The sequence below is a fragment of the Furipterus horrens genome, unplaced genomic scaffold, assembly GCF_987537825.1.
Source record: "Furipterus horrens unplaced genomic scaffold, mFurHor1.1.pri manual_scaffold_12, whole genome shotgun sequence".
Classification (NCBI taxonomy): domain Eukaryota; kingdom Metazoa; phylum Chordata; class Mammalia; order Chiroptera; family Furipteridae; genus Furipterus; species Furipterus horrens.
Genome location: NW_028327182.1, coordinates 91,781,339 through 91,801,978, shown reverse-complemented (window position 1 = coordinate 91,801,978; position 20,640 = coordinate 91,781,339). Strand labels below are relative to the sequence as shown.

Sequence of the window (20,640 nt, the reverse complement as noted above, 5' to 3'; positions counted from 1 at the left end):
GCACTTGGGCTCTGGTAGCTCTAAGATACTACAGAGGGGTCGATGTCTGGACAGGAAATAACAAAGGGAGAACGAGGTCCATCATCATAACTTAACTCAACCAAAACTTACCGAGTCCTGGGCATTGCTGGGCCCTCCAAAATTTATAATGGGGTCAAAAAGGCAGTCATTGATAACAGAGGTAAGTGTGGTATACTGAAACACGGCAAAGAAATATCCAGGGCCTTTGAGTAAGACCTTCAAACCATATCCCTACAATGACGTGACGAGCCCAGCAAATATCCAATCAATGCCACCAGCGCAGCTAAGGCCTCCGCACCGGACGGTGATGCCATCTCACCCCAGGCGTGCTGTGGGAATGCCCCCGGCTTGCTCGGGGCTTCCTGAGTCCCGGTGGTTTTGGCCTGACCCTAAGGTTCCACGAACTGACCCTTCCAGGGTGTCACTCAGAGAACCTCGCCAGGTGCACCTCCCACCTGGGCAAAGGCGCCTCCCAGCCCAACGGGCCGGTGACGCTGCTGAGATGCCAGCCAGACCCAAGCCCTCTTTGAGCCGCGAGGACGCCCTGCCCTGAAAGCGCCTGCGTGGCTTCGGGGCACCTTGCCGCTCTCTCAGTTCCCTGACGTGGGTCTCTCCTCGGAATTAAAGACAACTGTCCGGACCTCCACCTCCCCCGAGTACGCGAACCTATTCATAATCCCTTCACTCTGTAAACCAAGTCCAAACAAGCCAAAGAGACTACAGCGTCTATTTCTGTGCCTGGACATCACTTCCTCCCAGAAACGTGGGAAAGCACCTCAAGGACAGGCCTGGTTCTCTGCAAAAGCACAGCCCGTCTACGCACGAGTGGAACGTGGCAGGCCCACTCCCCCTTTTCTCCAAAGTAAGAGGCAAAAGTTTCCAAACCCTCAATAACCATCTCCCCCAAAAGCTTGCTCTGCCCTCAGACCCTCAGAACCAAGCCCTTCCTTTCTGGTAAACACAGGGACATGGGCCCTGAAGGGAGTATCTGGGCCACCAGGGTCTGACTCTGACACTTCTGTCTGCTGCCACCACACTGGAGAACTCCCCACGCACCCAGCGAGGAAGGAACTTCCCTGTCTTCGCTCTTGCTGTTCTTTCAACGGCCCCGCTCACCCGTGTGCCACCAAGGGACATTCCCTCCTCCTCATGGCTGGTGGCAGGTCAGTGGCGAAGCACAACCAGCTTCTCAGGTCAAAGACACACCTCCTCTGCCTTCCCTCCCGCAGTCCTTCCCTGCTGGGCTGCTAGGAAGCACGTACGGATCGCGGTTCACTTATCGTGGCCGCACTGTATCGCGGGATTTTTAAAAATATACTTAATTATTTGCCGTGGATTTGTCGCTCTATCGTGCAATTCTGCGGTCCTGTATACGTGTGTTGTTAAAGTTACGTAGGTTTAAGGGTGTAGAATAAATGTCAGGTTCGCAGTGGGGGTCTAGAACGTGATACCCGCGATCACTGAGGGAATGCTGTGTTTCACTGTGTCTGTCCCTACAGGGGACGGCTGCCCTGCGTGCCTGTCGCACAAAATGACAAGCTTCCTGTGAATGGGAGATTTTCAACCCCACCTCTGCACGGCACCGAACTCGCCACGGCAGGTCCAAGCTGTCTGCGGAAGGGACTAATTCTCCTGGGAGTTTTATTTAAAATACTTGTTTGCAGAAAGAAGTCTTCAGCGTAATTTCATCATTATCCTATTTGTTTTCACAGGACTTGAGGCCAACGTTAAGGGCGTTTTGTAAAGCCTTGGCCCCAAGCCCGAAGGGAATACAAATTTTTGCAATTCCTCTTACCCTTCTGCCTTATGTCAAACGCAGACATTATATATCTTCTTTGCAATTATTTATAACTCATTCTTAGTTATAACCCATATGTTATCTTCCCAGGCTGTATTATGCAACAAAGACCAACTTTTCCAAAGGATCGTGAAATGAAAAGGCTGAGCGGACCGTGAGAGCTAAAGCAGTAACGTTTCGCTTCTTTTACACAAGCCCAAGTATTGAAGGTACCACGTGAGCAGTCGCTACAGTTAATTCGCTACTGTATCCAAGCACTGCTAGACACTTTAGGAGTCATATACAACAGATAAAAACTAATTATTTCCTACAGAGCTCAATAATACATATTAAGTACTTACTTTGGACACAAGATCCTGGCCAGGTCCCTTGATTTCTCCAGCTGGAGATAATCTCTAAGGAAACCTCCAATTCTAATACTCTATGAAAAGGCTAAGCATGTTTATCTGATCCACCATTTACCGATCCACTCTGACTTACGTTAGTCAATAGAACTCAATTCCTCTGTAGGTCCTTTATCAGCTTTACGCCATCTTAAAATTTTAAAAATGTTTTTGTGCCACATGCTACATATGCTGTGATGAGAGGGAATCTTCGTTAGTTTCTCAGACCATATGAGTATGTCATTTTGGAGCCCACAGAAAGAATGGCTCGGCCCTACAACCCAACAGCAACAACAACAACAAAAAAAACCCACCACAAATAATCAACTCAAAATGGGCAAAGAACTGGAGCAGACACTCTCCAAAGAAGATATGTAAATTGCCAAGAAGCACATGAAAAGATGTTGAAAATTGCCAGCTATTAAATAAATGCAACTTAAAACCACAATGAGATAATACCCTATACCAATTAAGATGGCTATCAAAGGGGAAAAAAAAAAGACACAGAAAGTAACAAATTCGGGGAGGATTTGGAGAAATTGGAACCTCTGCGCATTCCTGATGGGCGTGTAAAGGGTACAGCCACTGTGGGCACGTGTGGCAGCTCCTCAGAAGGTTAAACTAGTGTCACCCTATGATCCACTGGATTAAAAGAAGTACACGGAAGAACTCACACAGAAGCTTTTACACTAACATTCATTACAGCATGATTCACAACAGCCACATGTAGGTAATAACCACCCAAGAGCCCATCAACACATGAAGGGGCCAAGAACATGGTGGAATGTTATTCAGTCTTAAAAAGGAATGACGTTCCGGCACATACCACACCACAGATTAACCTGGCAAACATTCTGGCAAGTGAACTAAGCCTGTCACAAAGGGACAAATGTCTGATTCCTCTTATATGAGGTGCCTACAGGCGTCGAGTTCACAGCGACAGAGAGGGCCAGGTGGCGGTAGGGGCGCTGAGGAAAGTGGGGTTGTTGTCTAATGTACACGGTGTCCGCCTGAGATGATGAAAAGGCTCCAGAGAGGGACGGTGGCGATGGTGGCTTAACACTGTAAACACTCTGAGTGCCCCTGGAGTGTATCAGGCTCATGACAGCGGTCAACGGTCTGTTATGTTACATAACTTTTACCACAACAACAAAAAAGGAATTCACTGCTAGCTGCCACTGTTTCCTCCAGTCCTGCTGTGGATAATGATTAGTCTTTCATTCTAGGCCACGTGAAATGTCCCCTGGCCACACACACACACACACACACACAGAGCAGAGAGAGAGATTAGGAGTGAGTGATGGACTTCCAAAATTAAATAGGGGCTCATTTCCCCTGCACAGTGATGTCATCGCAAACTATGTGAGCAGAAAACCTCCCGGGCTCTGCTGGATGCTCCCAGCATCGACCTCCGACCCCGACCTCCGGGGAGGGATTTCTACAGCAGCAGTTGTTTATTGGTGCACTGCTAGTCACAGTCTCTGCCCTGGGCCGTGGGGAGGGAAGGAGACAGCGATCAGGATTCACCCACCTGATTTTCCTGGATGTCAAAGGACACCAGCCCGCAGCTGAATTCTGCCCAACTAAATGTGGAGGAATTGTCGGAAACCAGCAACAACATGATACGTTGTTTCATGCCTGCGATGTCACTTATTAACAATCTGACTTTTAGAAAATAAAATGTATACCGTGGGCCAAAAATCTGTCATATTAGCACTGTGGCTTCCCCTACAACCTGAGACAACCCTATGTGCCCACAGAAGGACCGAGAAGAACCCTACAACACCGATACCTAAAATCACCCTGGACCTGGGGTCACAGTTACTAACTGCTGGATTCTGTCCCATCTTGCTTCTCGAAGAGGCTCCTAACACTAAGCCCCCACCTAGCCAACTCAAAGCCAAGCAGGGTACTTCTTCACCTTTTAATACCTCTCTCTACCTAGAGTTAGCAATGAAGAAGGATCTGTTGAGTAAATGATCGAATGAATGAATGACCAAAAGTCCAGTTGAGTGACCTGCTCTATCCCTTCCGCCAAATCGTAACCGGCCTTTGAAGAAAAAAGAAGAAAGAGAGCCTAATGCATTAAAAGCACCTGTAAGGAGGCAAATCCTCTCCTATAATATTTTAAATTCATCCTGACTTCTCGAATCCCCAGTATGACCACACCCCAAAGTGGAAATAGCATCTCAACATTCCCTACGGGGGCCTCCCTTCCAGGCTCCCCAAGTTTCTAGTAACAGAGAAGAGAGAGGGGAGCAGGCCCATGAGTATGGGGCCTTGGAGGTACCAAGAACACCCCCCATGCCCAGGGCATCCTGTTGGGACAACAGCCTCCTGTCTGGTGTTCTAACCCTGCTGCCCTGAGGACAGTAACTTTAAAGGTCAGGAAAACAGCGCACGTGAGGTAAGTTTTTCGACACCAACAAAATCCCTGAAAACGGTCGATAAGATTTACCTCCAAGATGACTAGTTCACAGTGAGATTACACTTGGCCGTTCTTATGCCAGTCGCAAATCCCCAGACCCACCAGAATTCACTCCGAACATAACTACAGTGTTTTTGTTGGAAGAAAGCGATCAGGCGAGAACTCTGAGCCACTGAGCAGCTGCGACTTTGTTTTGCCGAAGGTTTGGGTTAGTCTTTATTTTTCTAGCTGCTGGCCTTGCTAACACGATTCAGTGAAGGTCGTATTTAATCTTGCAGAGAAGTGCTACCTAAGCAGTTCTTAGGTAGGCTTCAGTAAAAATAAATTGCCTTGGCTCTGTGGAGAAGTCTGTTGCTTCAACCCAACAATTACAGTCGAGAGGAACACATGCAGGCAACTGCAAAATACCGTATTTGATTTCAAAAGGATTTTACTGCAGATAGGCTATGGGCTGAGTGTTTGTTAATAACAACGTTATTGTTAATAACTAACCAACCCACCAAGAAAGCAGCAGCTCCCAAATGTTTATCTCCAGTTTATCAGCAAACAGGGCTTGTTTATATGTCCAAGGTCATTAGTATCACTGGAACTTAAATGTCAAAGGAATGGACTGATAAAGTTTTTTTTTAAAGGCCTAGGGACAAATGAGAAAAAACAAACAATTTTGCACTCTGTGTGTGCTGAACCCCTAATACAAAGTGACAAATCCCAAAATTTACGCGCTCAATATGTGCCATTAGGTTTCTACCCCAAAGTAGATCTGCACCATCTGTGACGAGCTGGAATTCAGCCTCCTCCGCTAACCTTTGTGTTACAGCTAAAAATCAAATCAACAAATATTTACCTAGTTCTCGCTGCATATCAAGTTCTGGTGGGAATGCAAAGAAATCCGACACGATCCTCGCTCTCAAATAGCTTGCTTGCCACGTAGGTGTTCTAAATAGAAAAATCCAAGGACCTGGCGATTTTCGGAACAGTTCAAGAGGCCAGGAGAGAGTCACACACTACCACAGGGGTGGCACATGCAGCGTGCTGCCTCTGAGGACATTCGGAGCCTTTCATCATTCTAGGCTTCAGAGACCAGCTAAGGTTTGTCGGCGGAGGCGCAGGGACACGCAGGGACACGCAGGCAGCTGTAACCAAAATGACCACTCCAACCCTGCTTTCCTTCCATCCTTCTAGGTTTAGACCCCAGGTGACAACTTCTCTCCATACTGCTGTTCACACCTCGCTCGGTCTCCCAGTCCCACATCGTCCAGCATGGCAGCCCCCCGCCACGTGGCCATGGCGCACCTGAAATGTGACCGGGCTGAGCTAAGATGTGCCGTAGGCAACAAACACACAATGCATTTTGAAGATTCGGTATGAAAAAAAGAACATGTTTTGATATTAATCACACGTTGAAATGACAATTCTGGATATACTGGGTAACAAAATATTATTAAATTAATTTCACTTGCTTCTCTTTGCTTTTCTAACATTGCTACTAGAAATCTTAAAAAATAGACATGTGGCTCATATTATATTTGTGTTGGACAGTGTTGTGCTAATCAATACTTCTTGTTCTCTTTTTGGCTGTGCTTTGGCATCCTGCCTCTGAACTCCTAGCAGCTCCACCCAGCCCTCATCTCAAAACAATCCAAAAATGTCTTCAGTATCCATAAAGGGATCAAAACTATTCTAAAAATTTCTTCAGACCAACCTTATGAACTTAGAGGCTTCTTCAGTTATGAAACATCCGCAGTCACACTCTGAGTCGTTGAAGTCATTCTCCAATAGGACACCTGTAAAGGTTGAGGGGAGGGGGACACAACTTCCCTGAGTCCTCCCTGCTCCTCTGACACATTTTAGCTGCCTGGGACACAGGAGTGTCCGTGATGTAACACCGGGGACGTCTGCCTTCCCTGCCTTTAGGAACACTCACTCTTCACATGCCAAGAAATGGATCAGTAGCCATTTGTCCACACTAACTGCCCTGATCCAAGCTCCACTTCTCTACCTCCTCAAGAGAGCCACGTGGTTACAGACTGGGTCCCCAGGTTAAGTTCCCAAGGTGCCAGGAAGACCCATCTCTCTAAGCACATCTATGTGAAAGGAGATGAAGCCCAGACCCTTGGGACACCTCTAGCTTGTAAGGCTTATACTGCGAATGCTTGGGATGAGCACCCATAGGGCATAGCCCACACACGCGATCTGTCTGTCTTCCGAGCATCAGCTCTAGACCGGGGCCCGGTGTCTTCTGTGTTGGCAGCATTCACATACATAAAGCACATGTCTGTGAAGCGGTTTAATGACACCTCAGACCCTTCTTCACAGTCCTTCACAAAACAGCGTGTCCCGAGCTCATCAAGTATCCTTCTTCAATCAAAGGATCCCGAACGAGCGAGAGCTGGGGTGGGGCCTCCTCTTGTCACTGGCCCGGAAAGCCCTGGTTCTAGAGCCTGGCTTCATGAGCAAGGCAGAGAGAGCTCCAGAACCGCCAAGTCCCGGCACAGCCTCCTTGCCAGGCACAATCAGGTCACTCGTCCTAATCTTACATCTCCCGGGGTACGCAGGACCCTTTAGGGTGCTCTTGAGAATCTTCTGCTTTTAAAAGTAATGGTGCTGTTGTGTCAAATGTGGGAAATACAAGTGTTTCAAGAAGGGAAAAAGGCCATACACCCACAATCCCGCCATCCAAATGTTTTCTTCCAGGTTTTTTTAAATGATGTATATACAAATATACACATACATTTTAAAAATAATATGAAGGTCACAATCAAATATCCTCTTTTCTCCACTCAACACATAACACAAACCTTTCCCCATCATTAAATGCCAAACCATGAATTTCATGAGCTGTTGTATGCTCATGGTCTGAATGTGCCATATTTCATTTCAATGTGTTCCTACCGTTGGGTTTTTAGGTTGTTTTCATTATAACAAAAGCTAGTTCATTAAACATGCTTGTATATAAATCTTTGTTCCATCTCTGGTTACTTCACATGAGCAAGCTCCTAGAAGTGGAATTACCGGAAGAGGGAGTTTAACATTTTTAGGACTTTAAGTCTATCACACTAAATTCAATTCCAGAAAGTTAATTTCAACGTACAAGTCCAACCACAACACGGAGCGCTTCGTTTCAAAGTCAGGGACCTGCAGCACCCAGGACCGGGCACGGCGTTCCCAGTTCAAGGTTAACTTCTGCCGTCTGTTCTTCAGGGAAACGCAGTTTGGTGGTTTCGTTCTGTTTTTCCTGACTCCCCGGCCCCCTCCTACAACCTGACAAAAATAAAACAGCAGCAGAAAGACCAGCACGGCGGGTGTAAGAGCGTGAGTACAGCATTTCTGATCTATTTTCTCAACACGTACCTTCCTCTCGGGGCACGCGGTTGCCTCCAAGGGCAATTCTGGGTTGAGCACGAGGCCTCGGGAGGGGGCATCGGTTCCTCCATCCTCCCCGGCTCTAACCCGCCCTCTAAGGTGGCGTCAGTCCCGCCCACATGACAACTACTCAGCGCCTCCTGCTTACTGGACTCAAGTTGGCCGATGTCTGGCAGCTTTCCCATCCGATGCCAGCATCCCATGGGCAAAAAAGGCCTAACCCCAAAGTCGGAAGTGGAGGGTTCTCAAGTGTTCCAGCTGGCCCTTGGGTTCCTATCAATTAACTACCAACTTGTTCGCACCGGCTCCTAAATGCTTTCCATGACATTCGTAGCAAAACAAAAAAAACCTGCCTGCCTGATCGCCTCTTCTCTCTCTCCCCCATTCAGGTGCTCAGGGAGCACCAGCCTACTCTCCACCCCAGTCTCTGTCTTCATCACCTCACCTCCCAAGGGTCACCGTTCAATGTCAGTCCACCCCTCAGCACACCTGCTAACACCCTTCCGAGGTGGCAGGACACACTTCTTACCACTGTCACTTTTCTAGTCTTCAATAAGGAGAACAACAACAAGAAAGCTACCTTCCAAAGTAACACATTAGATACCACTTGCAATCAAGCAGTGTGCATGCATTTCCTTCTCACTCAGAATGTCGATCTCACGAAATGGGCAAAGCATCAGGATTCCAAGCTTACGGGGCCAGGACAGTGCATTCCATCTAAAAAGGAATTCCTCGGGTCCTACAAAAACCTGACATTCATAAGCTCAGTAAGAACAAATTAAATCGGAAGCTCAGCGTGCCCTTGATCCCATTAGGTGTGTGAGTTTCGAGCGCTATTACACAGAAAGCAACAGATTGCTCAGTACGCCTGAGAATAAATTATTTGTGAAAATTGCACAGCAAGTAGTTAACTCTCAAAAATGTTTGTTTAATGCAAACTGGACAGGCTTTTATCACACAAACTCCTAAAGTAAGATACTTTATTGAGCTACCTTAGTCTTGCCCTTAAGATTAAAATGCTTAGAATCCACCCTCAGAAGGAAGAGCACAGCCTTGTTTCTCGTTAAAATGGGACACAAGACAGGCACGTCAGGCGCAAGACATACAGAGACATTTTTGTTCGGCTCTAATTCTTCCTTGCTTATCAAAGCTAAATACTACATTGAAAGGGAGACTATAAGCCCCAACACAGACACACAAAACAGACCCCCGGCTCTTTACGTCCTTCCTAGACAAAGGGATGTACCCATAACACAAGGACTTGCTGGCCTCTTCAGAATGAAAAATTCAACGTTTCACAACCCTTAAGATACTACCAACGTTTATATAACAAGTAAGGTCAACATGGGCAGGGCCAGCAGGGAGTGACCAGATTCCCCCATTCGAAGCAAATGTGGGTAACAGGTTCCATCTGCTTACCTTTCCGCATGACGCAGCCTCTGAGCCAATGAAAAAATAAAGATTTGCCTCTGGGAAGAGACCCTTGATTCAGTGCTTCTCCACCTTTGCTCTGGCCCACACACCTGAGGGGCAGGGCCCCAGGGAGGGACGCGGTCCAGGACACACTAGTGACTATCAGAGGCTTACTGGAGGAAGGGGTGGGGGTGGTAGGGGTCCCTTAGGGCTGGAGAAGCAAGAAGAGGAAGAGGCTGTGGATAGTCCCAAATCTGAAGGTTCCTGCATGGCTTCTCACAGCCCCCTCCTCCTAGGTGATTTTGATACACACGTAAGTCCCATCCAAAGATGACAGAACTATGCGGGCCCATTTTAGAGATGTGAAAAACTAAGGTCCAGAAAGGGGACCTGACTGGCAAGTTAATAAAAGAGCTGAAAACCAACTCCAGGCCTCTGGACTCTGGACTTCATGTACCCCCACTACCGCCCCCCCCGCCCCCACTACACAGAGCCTTGGACATGGATGCCTGTCACAAATACTTAATAAATAAATGAAGTAAGAGGGCCTTGTGTGCATTCATTTAATAATATAATCACCTGGGTTCCACAATAGCTCATAGCCAGGGGTTCCTGGATCCACAGCAGAACTCAGAAGTTACTGACAGCAGTGGGGGGTCCCTGGGCTAGTTCCAAAACCTCGGAAAGCCTAAAAGGACTGTGCATTTATGTAGAAGGCAGCTGCTTGGGGCGCCCAAAAGATCCCTTTCTGGCTGGAATTAGATCAACTAGATTTGATGATTCTAGTTCCCTCAAGTCAACCAGGAGCTCTGACTGGAAGCCTTATGTGCTTCTGAACAATAACAATGGGCATATGAAGTCTTTGTTACGAAATGCAGCTTGTTTCAGAGACACTGTGTCAAAAGGTGGGGCTGGTGAGGGGGAGATCATTTTAAAGAGATCCCTGAAAGTAGAAGGCCAGCAAGCAGGGCCTCGCGCACGAGGCCAGGCGGAGTCCTGGGGCCCGTTACACTCAACCACAGGACTGGTAACCTGTGGGCTTCGTTTCCTGCCTGCGTGTTTCCCCTTGGTATTTTACATAAAATATTGGCTTCAGGCTTAAATCTAGACCCTATGGGTAACTTATGGTTCTTTGCTGAAAAATGAAGATTTAATCAAACCTCCTTGCTCCCATTCCCACCATGAGGACCACTCCTCAACCCTGCCTTGGGCAAATATTGGTCACACACACTCAGGCCCAATGCAGTGCACAAATGGGTCAGAAAACCCTGGCCTCCCACCCAGGTAGGAACGCACATGGTGTCCTACGCAGAGGAGAGAACTTAATTATTGATAACTGAAACTTCATAGCCATTCATATTATGTTTATATACTATTTTATGTATATTTATGTTAGGTATTATAAATACATACTATCCTATTTGTTTTTGCATATATTGTCACATTGTTTTCACATATACAGTGTTGGGCACATAGTAACCATTCAATAAATACAAGTTAACTGAGTCCCTTGAAAGTTGTTAAGAGCAAAATACTAAAATCAATTAACGGCATACACATAACAACAGATAATGAATTGAGTCTGAAACAATGACAAAGAAGATTCCAACTAAAGCACAGGGAGTTTAAGACCTTTTTCTGATCTCAAGGGGGAAAATACATTGGTCCGGGCATCATTTCCATATCGCCTGGTCTCCATGAATACCATCCAACTTTCCTTCTCACACACAAAATAATTCACTGACAATATCATTTCATTGTTAAACAATTTGATGCTTTTTATGAAAATTATTCCATGTTAAATTCCTCAATATTATTATATATTCTCAGAATAAGTAAAATCTCTTCTTGCTGAAAATTCTATATGAGAAATTGAGTGTTTCATCCGTAGTCAGAATTTCCTGGCTTTTTAAAATTAATAATAATCTGATAGAATTCTGTAAACTAATGCCTTACAAGGGGTGGATTGCTGTGACTTACACAACTTTCTTTTCACGGGTATTAGTATTACCTTCCATAGGCCTAACCCCTAATGACGATGACTGTATTTGTTTTTTAGTTGTGTACTGACGGCTCACTAACTAGGATGCAATATCCCCAGGGGTGAGGACGCTGTCTTCCTGTTCCCAGTTGAACCCACAGAGCCTAACACTGCGTCTGTGGCACAGTGACTGTTCTGGGGAAATTTATGAAATGAATAAAGCCCTTATTGTGTACAGCACATAATGGAACTATGTCCCAGATACCTTACTTAAGAGTTCAGTGGTCTGCTCCCTATCAAAAGGGAATTGTATGAAAATTCTCTACAAACAATAGAGCTTATACTCCAGAACACTAAGAATAAAAAGTACAATATCCTTAGAAGCATTTGAATATCAATGCACAACGAATGTTAAACATCCCGAGTTTCAAATTTTCCACTCCTCCATTTGAACATCTCTTAACTAGCTTTGATATATTGACTATCTGCCTAATAGAGTATTTCAGAAAGCAGACGAAGTTCAAGACAACCATTTGTTTGCCTTAATTTGCTTCCAATTTAACTACAAACCCTTACTTTTGATTATGATGACATTTTTACAGGTAATTCAGTCAGAGATATGTGGAACTGTCCCTAACTTTTCAAAGTCAACAGAAAAAAAAAAAAAGACAACTCATTGAGAATGAAATATGTAAATGTTTAATATCAAGAAGCAGTTACAAATCATAGCAGACAAGAACTCTTTGATCTCAAAGGCCAAAATCTATCTTCTTACACAACAGGCGAAGTTATAAATTATAATCATTCACTAATTACAGCGAAATGCCAGACTTTGCCACATCAATCAATACATGTTCCAAGGTTACCCCTTAGAAATGTCAGTTTAAGTTCTAAATATTCCATCTCCTGAAGTTTCCTTTAAAAAGACAGGTTTTTCCAGGATATTTTGTTTCTTTTCCCAGCTTCCCTCTTGAAAAGGGAGGGGGGGCGGGGGGGGGCGTTGAGAAAACTAGAAAAGCCCGAATCTGCCCGCCTGATGACGTTCGTCAGAGATGGCCCTTGATTCCTGGCGTGGGAGGGTGCCTCTGTCTGACATCAAGTCCATCCCCCTTCCGCACTCGGTCTCCAGACCCCTTTCTGCACCTGCCCCTTTGCTACGTTCCAACGTTATTTGCAGTCAGTCTGAAAAGTAATAAATGCCTGCAGGCTTGACAGCAACCTTGGCGATTCCTGAAAACCCACAACAGGAAATGTAACTATCCTCCGCCCTCCGGAGCCATTCGTCAAAAGCAGACCCGGTCACAGCAACCGGGAGGCCAGGGGCAGAAGGCCACTGGCACAGGAAGATTCTGCATTTTCTCAGTCCCCGACCAAGGACAGGCAGCAAGCACTGTCCGCCCTGGAGGGAGGAGACTGAAGAGGCAGGCGACGGGTGAAACGTCCCCAAGTTCCAAACTCTATACTGGGAGGTCAAAAACCGAGGGAAAGCCAAGCCACTAATAGGCGGCAACCTCCGCTGCCCGTGCCCGGAGCCCCACTTGCAGGTGATGAGCACGGGCCCCTAACTGGCGCCCGGAACACTGTCTTAGCGCCTGGCTCGGGCTGCCAGCCCCCTTCCCTTTTCCCCTCTAAAGCGTCAAATGCCCCAAGACCTGGGGCCAAAGAGAGATGCCAGTGTGTCCTGGGAATGGAGGACGAGTTCCATCCCGGGGCCCTCAGAACTTGGCAGGGCTTCCCGAACCGACCCCCCAGGCCGTGGCACTGAGAGCGGCCGAGCGCCACGACTGGCCGCGGCGGGCAGCGCTCGGGGACGAGCCCGGCCGCCCGGGCGGAAAGGAAGTGGCGGCCGCGGCTTTGCACCAACCACGTTGGGCCGGCGGGCCAGTGCCACTCGGCGCGCCGAGCGGGGTCGCAGGGCGTGGGGCGGGCACGCGCGTCCCCAACCCGCCGCGGTCCCGGGTCCCCCAGGAGACGCGGGCCCCCGAGCGCGCCAGCAGGGCACCGCTCGGTCCCCGGAGGCTCCCCGCCCCCACCTCGCCCGCTCCGTAGCCGAGGCGGGTCAGGCCCAGCGCGCGAGGCCGGCCCGGGGCGCCAGCGCGGACCCGGAGGCGCCCGGGGCTAGGCCGCGGCCAGGGCAGATGACCCCTGGGCGCCGCGCCCTGCAGCGCCGCGCCGCCAGAGCCCCCCGCGCGCCAGGACAAGTGCAGTGACAAAGCCCCAGGGCCAGGCCGGGCACTGGCCGACGGGAAGGAGGACGCGACGTCCCTCCCGAGCGGCGGCGCAGCGGCCCAGCCCCGCGGAAGCCGGGCACCCCGGCCAGGCCCGGCGCCCAGCCCCGCTCGGAGCCCGTGCGCCCGCCACCCTTCCCCGATCCCGGCGGGCGGGCGCCCCATCAAGTTTCCTCCGGCCCCGGCGGGCGGCGCCTCTCCCTCCCGGGCGCCGGGCGCAGGCGGCCGGCGGGTTCCTGCTTATTTACGCGGGAGGCTGCGTGCGCAGGGGCCGCCGCTGGGCTCCCACCGGGACCCGCTCCCCGCCTTCGGGGCCGCAGGCGACGCGGCCGCGCACACGCAACACTCGCCCCCGACAGATCCGCTGTAAACGGAGGCCCGACTCCAGCGGACCTGCGCCCCCACCACCACCACCGCACCTGGGGCGCGCAGTCACGCAGAGCAGGTCGGCGTCCATGGAGCCACCACCCGCATCTGCAAATCCAAAAGTGAAATTAAACCTCCACCGACCTCCTCCTCCTCCTCCTCCTCCCTCCCTACCTCCTCCTCCTCCTTGCAGCCTCAGCAGCCCCGGCAGCAGCAGCTCCAGCGGCAGAACCTGCTTCCCCTAAAATCAGATGATCCATAACAGCGCCGACTGTTCCTCCAAAAATCGGAATTAATATTTATGAACCCCAGCGTTCTCCGTCTGCAAAACACCATGTCAGACCATCTGGAGACGCGCACACACACAGACACACGTCCCCTCCGGTCCTCATTAAACATGCCCTCGAGAAAAACACACACGCACAGTCACAACTATTATTTGAAAAATGTTACCTCTCGAGTGTGCTTTTTCACGCTACCAATGCAATTCCGCAAGGTTTAAGTGTTGCTAGGGTGTGTGAAATGGAAATGAAAGCCCGTCAGTTGAATAATCGCAGGAGCAAAACTAAAAGTTACTCCCCGGCTTGCCTGAGAACAGTCCAGATCGAAAGCAAAACAAGGAGAGGAAACTGCGAGGAGCCGCGGCTGGAAATCCCCCCGCCCCCCGCCCCTCTCCGCCCGCCTCCCTCCGCCCTTCCTCCCCAGTGTTTGTTTCAGGCTTGTGCAACCGGGAGGTGGGGGCGGAGGGCGGGCGAGCGGCGGCCGCGAGGTGCGGAAGTTCGCCGCGGCTGCTCATTGGCAGGCCGGGCGGCTTTCATCATTTCTCGAAAAGTCTATTTCATTTTCACTTCCCCACGTCGCGGCAGCGGGAGCAACAAGCGGCTGCTCGTGAGTCTGTTGTTGGCACGTGGGGGCTCCCACGCGCCGCGCGAACACGCGCGTGCAGCGGGGTGGGGGGTGGGGGCCCGCGGGGGGCCGGGCGCACGCCTGGGGTCAGGGCCAGGCGCCCGTGGCTGTCGGAGGGCAAGGCGGGAGCCTGCTTCTCCATCCTAGGGGGTACCTGAAGGTTGGGAAGGGGGAGGGGGTGAGGACGTCCGGGAAAGCAAAGGGGCCCTTGCCATCTGTCCAGGTAGCGGGGCAGGTGTAAGTGGTGTTTAGAGACTTTGTAGCGCAGTCCCCTACAAGGGACAATTAACTGCCCAAACAGCGTTCCTTAGGTGTTAATGCAAGAACCGGGTCCGGTGACTGGCGTCCTTTTGAGCCCTTATCAGCGGTTGAGGGAGGAACCCCTTGAGGGGCTGGGGCTGTCTCTATCTCGGACACCACCTGGCGCTCGATCACCCGCTGTCCCAGACGGCGATAGGGACGGGCCTCCCCTCGGAAGTCAGCAGGAGCACCGGGCAAGACTGAATGATCTGCCGCCTGTGCTAACCCCAGGACTTGGGCAAGGCTGTGAGTTAATTCTGCTTTAAAATGGCTTGGTCGTGGCAGGACCCAGGAAAGAGGCTTTCTGCTGTGGGACTTCCAGGCAGGCTCCAGTGTGGCCTCCTTAACTTACACCCTAGCTGGGCATCCTTGGTGGAGTTTGCTAACCCCAGGGCTCAGTTTTCAGAGCTGCAAAATGGGGATAATGAGAGAAGGCATCAATACAGGTACAGGATCTGTCACCTTAAGGGATGTTAGTTCAAGCTAATACCCTTCACCTACTGGGCTTGGTTCCTTGCTTTAAAAGCATTGATTCTCAGCTCATTATACCTCTTTTCTTCCCCCACTTGAAGTTTCATCCGGCTTCTCCCAAACTTCTCTACTCAGAGAAGGTCCTTTCCGGAGAGGCCGCAGCTGTTTAGATGTAGACCCTTTTCTATAATAAAATCATAGCCCCAGCACCCCTCTTTGTCACAGAAGTATCGCATTCCATCTACAGACTGGAAAAAGGAAAAGCGCCCAAATGCGCGGGTGTGGCGATGAGGCAGAGGAGGGTTTGGGATTCTGCTTTGTGGGCGTCTCAAATAGACCTCACATACACGCGCTTCTTATCCCCTTTCATGTGCCCTTGTCTGGCACAGTCACTTGTTTATGTCGGATATCGAGACCACTGCCAGCGATCAGAGCCACCGCCTACAAACTCTGTAGGGTCGTTGTCACTCTGCCCACCCATGGACCCATATTAAAAACCCATCAGTCAGTCTCGATGTTTTCTCTCCCCCCACTAACATCGTTGTAGACAGATTCTGAGAGTAAGTGGAGCCGCGTATAAGGAAACCAATTTTATCATAAGCTAATTGATATAAACAAAGGTTACGTTCCTGCATCATCTCATCCCCGTTACCACGAAAGAACATGGAACCAAAGAGTGTTATTCAAGGACCTGCTGTGCTTCCGATCAGTAGCATCTTATTGACCTGTCAATGCTATGCCTAGATGTCTCTAGACCTGGACCTTTCACCCCACTGCATGGCTCCGTTCACTGATCGCAGTGGCTCTGCCCCGTGTGTCTTCACACGGACACCTCCAGGCTAGCAGCCACACGACTGTCCAAGTGAAGTAGAAAATTCACTTCAGGTAAGACACATCCAACCCTCACTTCACCCCTTGATGAAGTCCACATTATTTGCCAAGATGTAGAACGTCTGTTATAATCTGGCGCCAAAGCACTTTCCTAGCGGCGTCTCCTGCTCTTGTACTCCAGGAGCCCTAACCTAACCCCTTCCCTTGTCGAACCAGTGGCCTCACATTTTGTGAAAAACAGCCATTCTCACGTTCATCATTTTGTCCTTAGCATGGTGCCCAGCACATGTGTCCTCAAATACTGGTGGATTAATAATTACTCGCCCTTGGTTCTCATAAAATATTTTAGACTTTATATCTATCGAGTAGTTTTTTAATCCTCATCCAAGGACATGCTGATTGATTTTTAGAGAGAGGGGAAGGGGGAGGGAGAAAGAGAGGGAGAGAAACATCGATGTGAGAAACAGCAGTCCATTGTCTCTTCGACACCCCCTACCAGGACCCACAACCTAGGCCCTGACCAAGAATTGAACCTGAACCCTTTCGGTTTATAGGATGACACCTCAACCAAATGAGCCACACCGGCCAGGGCTTATTTTTTATATACAAATGCAATCCGTATTGATTGTACAGAATGCAGAAAATACAGAAAAGTGGAATGAAGAAAATCCGCCACCTCGAATCTCCTCCATCAGGAATAGACTTGTTGCTATTTTTAGGTATTTCCTTCGAGTAATTTTTCTAAAGGCCATTTCCACTCCTCATCTGCTCAGTCCTTTATGTAGCATTTTAAAATGCCCATTGTGCTGGCATTTTCCATGATCCTTCTGTCCAGTTTCTTGTCTGGCTCCTCTTCTGTGGCCAGCCCCCTAAATTACCATGTTTCCAGACCTCCTGACCTCAACCCTCCCATTTTCTCATTCTGCATCCCGTCCTTTGCATGTTCTCACCCATGCCCAGAGTTTCACATATCACTGTCTGGTGAAAGCTCCAAAATGCGTAACTTCTGAGCTGTGGATACAGTACCTCCTAGATGTTCCTCAAGTGCAACAGATGAAACGTATCTAAGACTAAACCCAAAACGTCTTTCCCTGCAACCTTGTCTTTGTCACTTCATTAACCAGCCAGGAAACTGGGAGGCGTCACCTAACTTCAGCCTTTCCTGAGGCCCGGGAGCTCGCTGAGCCATGGGAATTATTTCTACTTTTCCAGGTCCCTAAGCTCCTAAAGCAGAGGATGAATTTCACTCTGGTCTCAGGCCCTTGATGACATCCACTGAAGACCAAAAATGTAAATACGACCCCCAAATCCACATGGTATTGATGTACACAGTCAAGAAGTATTTCTTAGCCCTTTGATGAGATGCATATAGTCATAAATCTGTAGGAAAAAAATGGATTAATGGAGCAAAATATAACTACTTTGAAAGTCTCTAGGAAAGGTAACCTGTGCCGTTCCAAGGAAACCTGACCAGACACCTTGGTCTAATACGAAAACCATTGTTGGAGCAGTCCGATGAAACCGGAGTGACCTTCTGAGCGCAGTCGCTCTGTGTATGTTCCAGCTGTGGGATGGAATGTCCTAAAAGAAGACCTGCCTGGATGGATGCATTTGGACCAATTTCTTTCCAAGGGAGTGGAGTAAGGACATGGTAACATGGCGTGACGACGGCTCTCTCCGTGAGTGCATCCCCACTAAGGAAGAAATGGAGAGATACAGTCAAGCTTAACCTCTTTCGAATGCGTTTGTAATGTATTTTTTCTAATCAATGAGACTCGCTTCACAAACTAATCATTCAAGTAACGAACTTTATTACGTGCCCAGGAATGTTTCCCGGCTGTGGGAATGCAGCAGGGAACAAAATAAATGAAGGTCTCCGCCTTCCAGAAGCTTTCTGATGGCCTAGTAAACTGGCAGGTCACTTGCCACCATATCGTCCCAGGCATGGCACTGAGGTCTCCTCCATCTGTAATCACAGCTGTACATTCCAGTTAAGGACGTGGAAGGTGATGACATACCGTGAAAGTGTCCAGTACTTACAGCTCTGATTAAACCGGTGGCCCCTCCGCCAGCTGATGCCCGAATTTTCTCCACAGTATCACGGATGCCACGTCCGTCCTGGCCACGGAGGCTCTCCTCCTCGGTGCTGAAATTCAGGAGGGGGTACAACCATGGAGCACAAGTGGGCTATACTTGTCAGAGCAGTTAGCCAATACAAAGCCAGAGATGATAGTTCTGCATCGCCAAGGCTATTCTTGTGAAGTCCACGTCGAATAAACATACAGCCACGTTAGATTTCAGTTGCGACCATAGAATTGTAAAGACATCGAAAAAGCCTTCACAGTTCAAGGATCGTAGGCATCAGGTTGGAGAACTTCTGGATGATGACTTCTCCCATTTTATTAGAAACCCTGAGATGAAGTTCATTTGGTTACAGCTCTTCTCTGAAAATCATGAATTTAAATTGAGTAATATCGGAGATTGCCCAGTCCTTAGTAATAAATATAAATTTTGTCCTCCTCTTCTGATGAAGGAAGGGAAAAATCCTCTTTGAAATGTGTTTTGCTGTGATTTCTCTGTTGCATCCCAAATGGCTTTGAAATATTCATTAGTTCTCTGAGGTGATAAAATATAAAGTAGAGCTTTCATTACTTTTAAAGTCAGAAGGAAAAAGCATTTATAGCTTTGCCTTGAAGTTCTTGAGAAAGAATGACTGTAATAATTTTGAGTATCAAAAATATTTTAAACAGGAAATAAATTTCAAGGGTGCAACGTAAACTCAGCGAACCCTATGATTCACTGCATCTGAATCGTTGAAGGATTTTTCGTTAAAGCTTGCACCATTTTTCTGTTAGCTCCTCACAGCATGTGAAGGTTGTTGATGACATTCAGTGTGTTCTCTTCATTCCTAGACTTCCTAATGTTTGGAAATTTGCCAACCAGAAAGACAGAAGAGTCTCATAAAACAAAACAAAAAAATTGAGAGTATTTTTAAATTCCCTCACTTTCTGGAAAAACTGTATCTCCGCTAAATCCCAAATGTGAGTGACAGTTGATATTCACTCTTGGCAGTTCCTCCTGGGCCTCCAGTGCAACTCCCAGGGATCCCCATCCTCTTCCTTGAGCACCTCAAGGCGACGGACACTGAGGGCTGCTGTGAAGGTGGTCAGGACAGGACAGGAGCATGGTGATGTCCACAGGTAGACAAGCAAGCAAACCAATAAAATAGTCACAGATTTCTATTTGTGTTGAGCTTTGATAGAAAATACCGGCAGATCTAGATGGTCCAGGAACCTCGGACAAAATGACTTGTAAGCTAAGACTTGGTGAATGAGAGGATGCTGGATTAGTTTCCTAGGGCCACCGTGACAGAGCACCACTGATCAGGCAGCTTAAATAACGGAAATGTATTGTCTGACAGTTAATAGAGGCTGGAAGTTCAAACTCCAGGTGTCCTCAGGGTTGGTACCTCCTGGGGGCTGGGAGGGAAGGCTCTGTCCCCTGCCTACGAGCTCCTGGGGGTGTGCTGACCCTCTTGGGCTTGCAGTAGCGCCACCTCGATCCCTACCTTCATGTTCACATGGTATTTTCCCTGGGTGGGCGCCTGGGTCCAAACTTTCCCTTTCTATAAGGACACTAGTCCTATTGGATTAGGGGCCCAGCAGACTCCAGCATGAACTCGTTTTAACTAATTATATCTGCAAAGACCTAAGATCACATTCGGAGGTACTGAGGGGTTAGGATGCCAACACACGAATTGGGGGTAGGAGGGGACACAATTCAACCTGTAACAGGTACCAGGTGTGCAGTTGAAGCCCTTAGGCAGGAGAAGGAGTGGGAACAAAGGCCCTGAGAAGAAAAAGGGCTTGGTAGATTCTGGGAACTGAAGGAAGGTAAGTGTGACTTCAGAGCTGTGAATGAGGGTAAGAGGGACACGGGCAGAGGTCAAGTCCAAGAGTCTGGAGGATATTCTAAGAGCAATGGGAAGGTTTTGAAGGGTTCTGTGATTTTAAAAGTCCATGCTCTAAATTTCCCTGTTGTCTCCTCACCGTTGTCCGAATCTGTGTATTTCCTAGAGGAATTTGCAATTCTTTCATTGCCCGCTCTGTTGGTTACATGGAGGGTCTGCTGAGGAAACACAGCACAATGTA

The 20,640-nt window shown here is 48.7% G+C and overlaps 1 protein-coding gene and 1 long non-coding RNA gene across 7 annotated transcripts in view; one reads left to right on the top strand and one right to left on the bottom strand.

The window, feature by feature from the left end:
* The window catches only part of IRF2 (interferon regulatory factor 2), a 73,525-nt gene extending 58,901 nt beyond the window's left edge, over positions 1–14,624 (bottom strand). Inside the window, exon 1 of one of the 2 annotated variants that reach the window (XM_090258007.1) lies at positions 14,435–14,624. The gene's annotated coding sequence lies outside the window, so the exon portion shown is untranslated. Of the gene's footprint in view, positions 1–14,034; positions 14,090–14,434 lie in introns of those variants that run through there. The other variant, XM_090258008.1, reaches the window with a different exon arrangement.
* Positions 14,625–14,792: 168 nt separating this feature from the next.
* On the top strand, positions 14,793–19,729 carry LOC149996594 (uncharacterized). 5 transcript variants are annotated; one of them, XR_016507461.1, is made up of 4 exons: positions 14,793–14,869; positions 15,189–15,433; positions 16,403–16,543; positions 17,123–19,729. It is a non-coding gene; the product is annotated as an uncharacterized LOC149996594 (long non-coding RNA). The 5 variants fall into 5 exon arrangements; XR_016507458.1 differs by having other exon boundaries at positions 16,279–16,543; XR_016507460.1 differs by lacking the exons at positions 14,793–14,869; positions 15,189–15,433 and having other exon boundaries at positions 16,221–16,543; positions 17,123–17,208; positions 17,702–19,729.
* Positions 19,730–20,640: the final 911 nt, after the last annotated feature.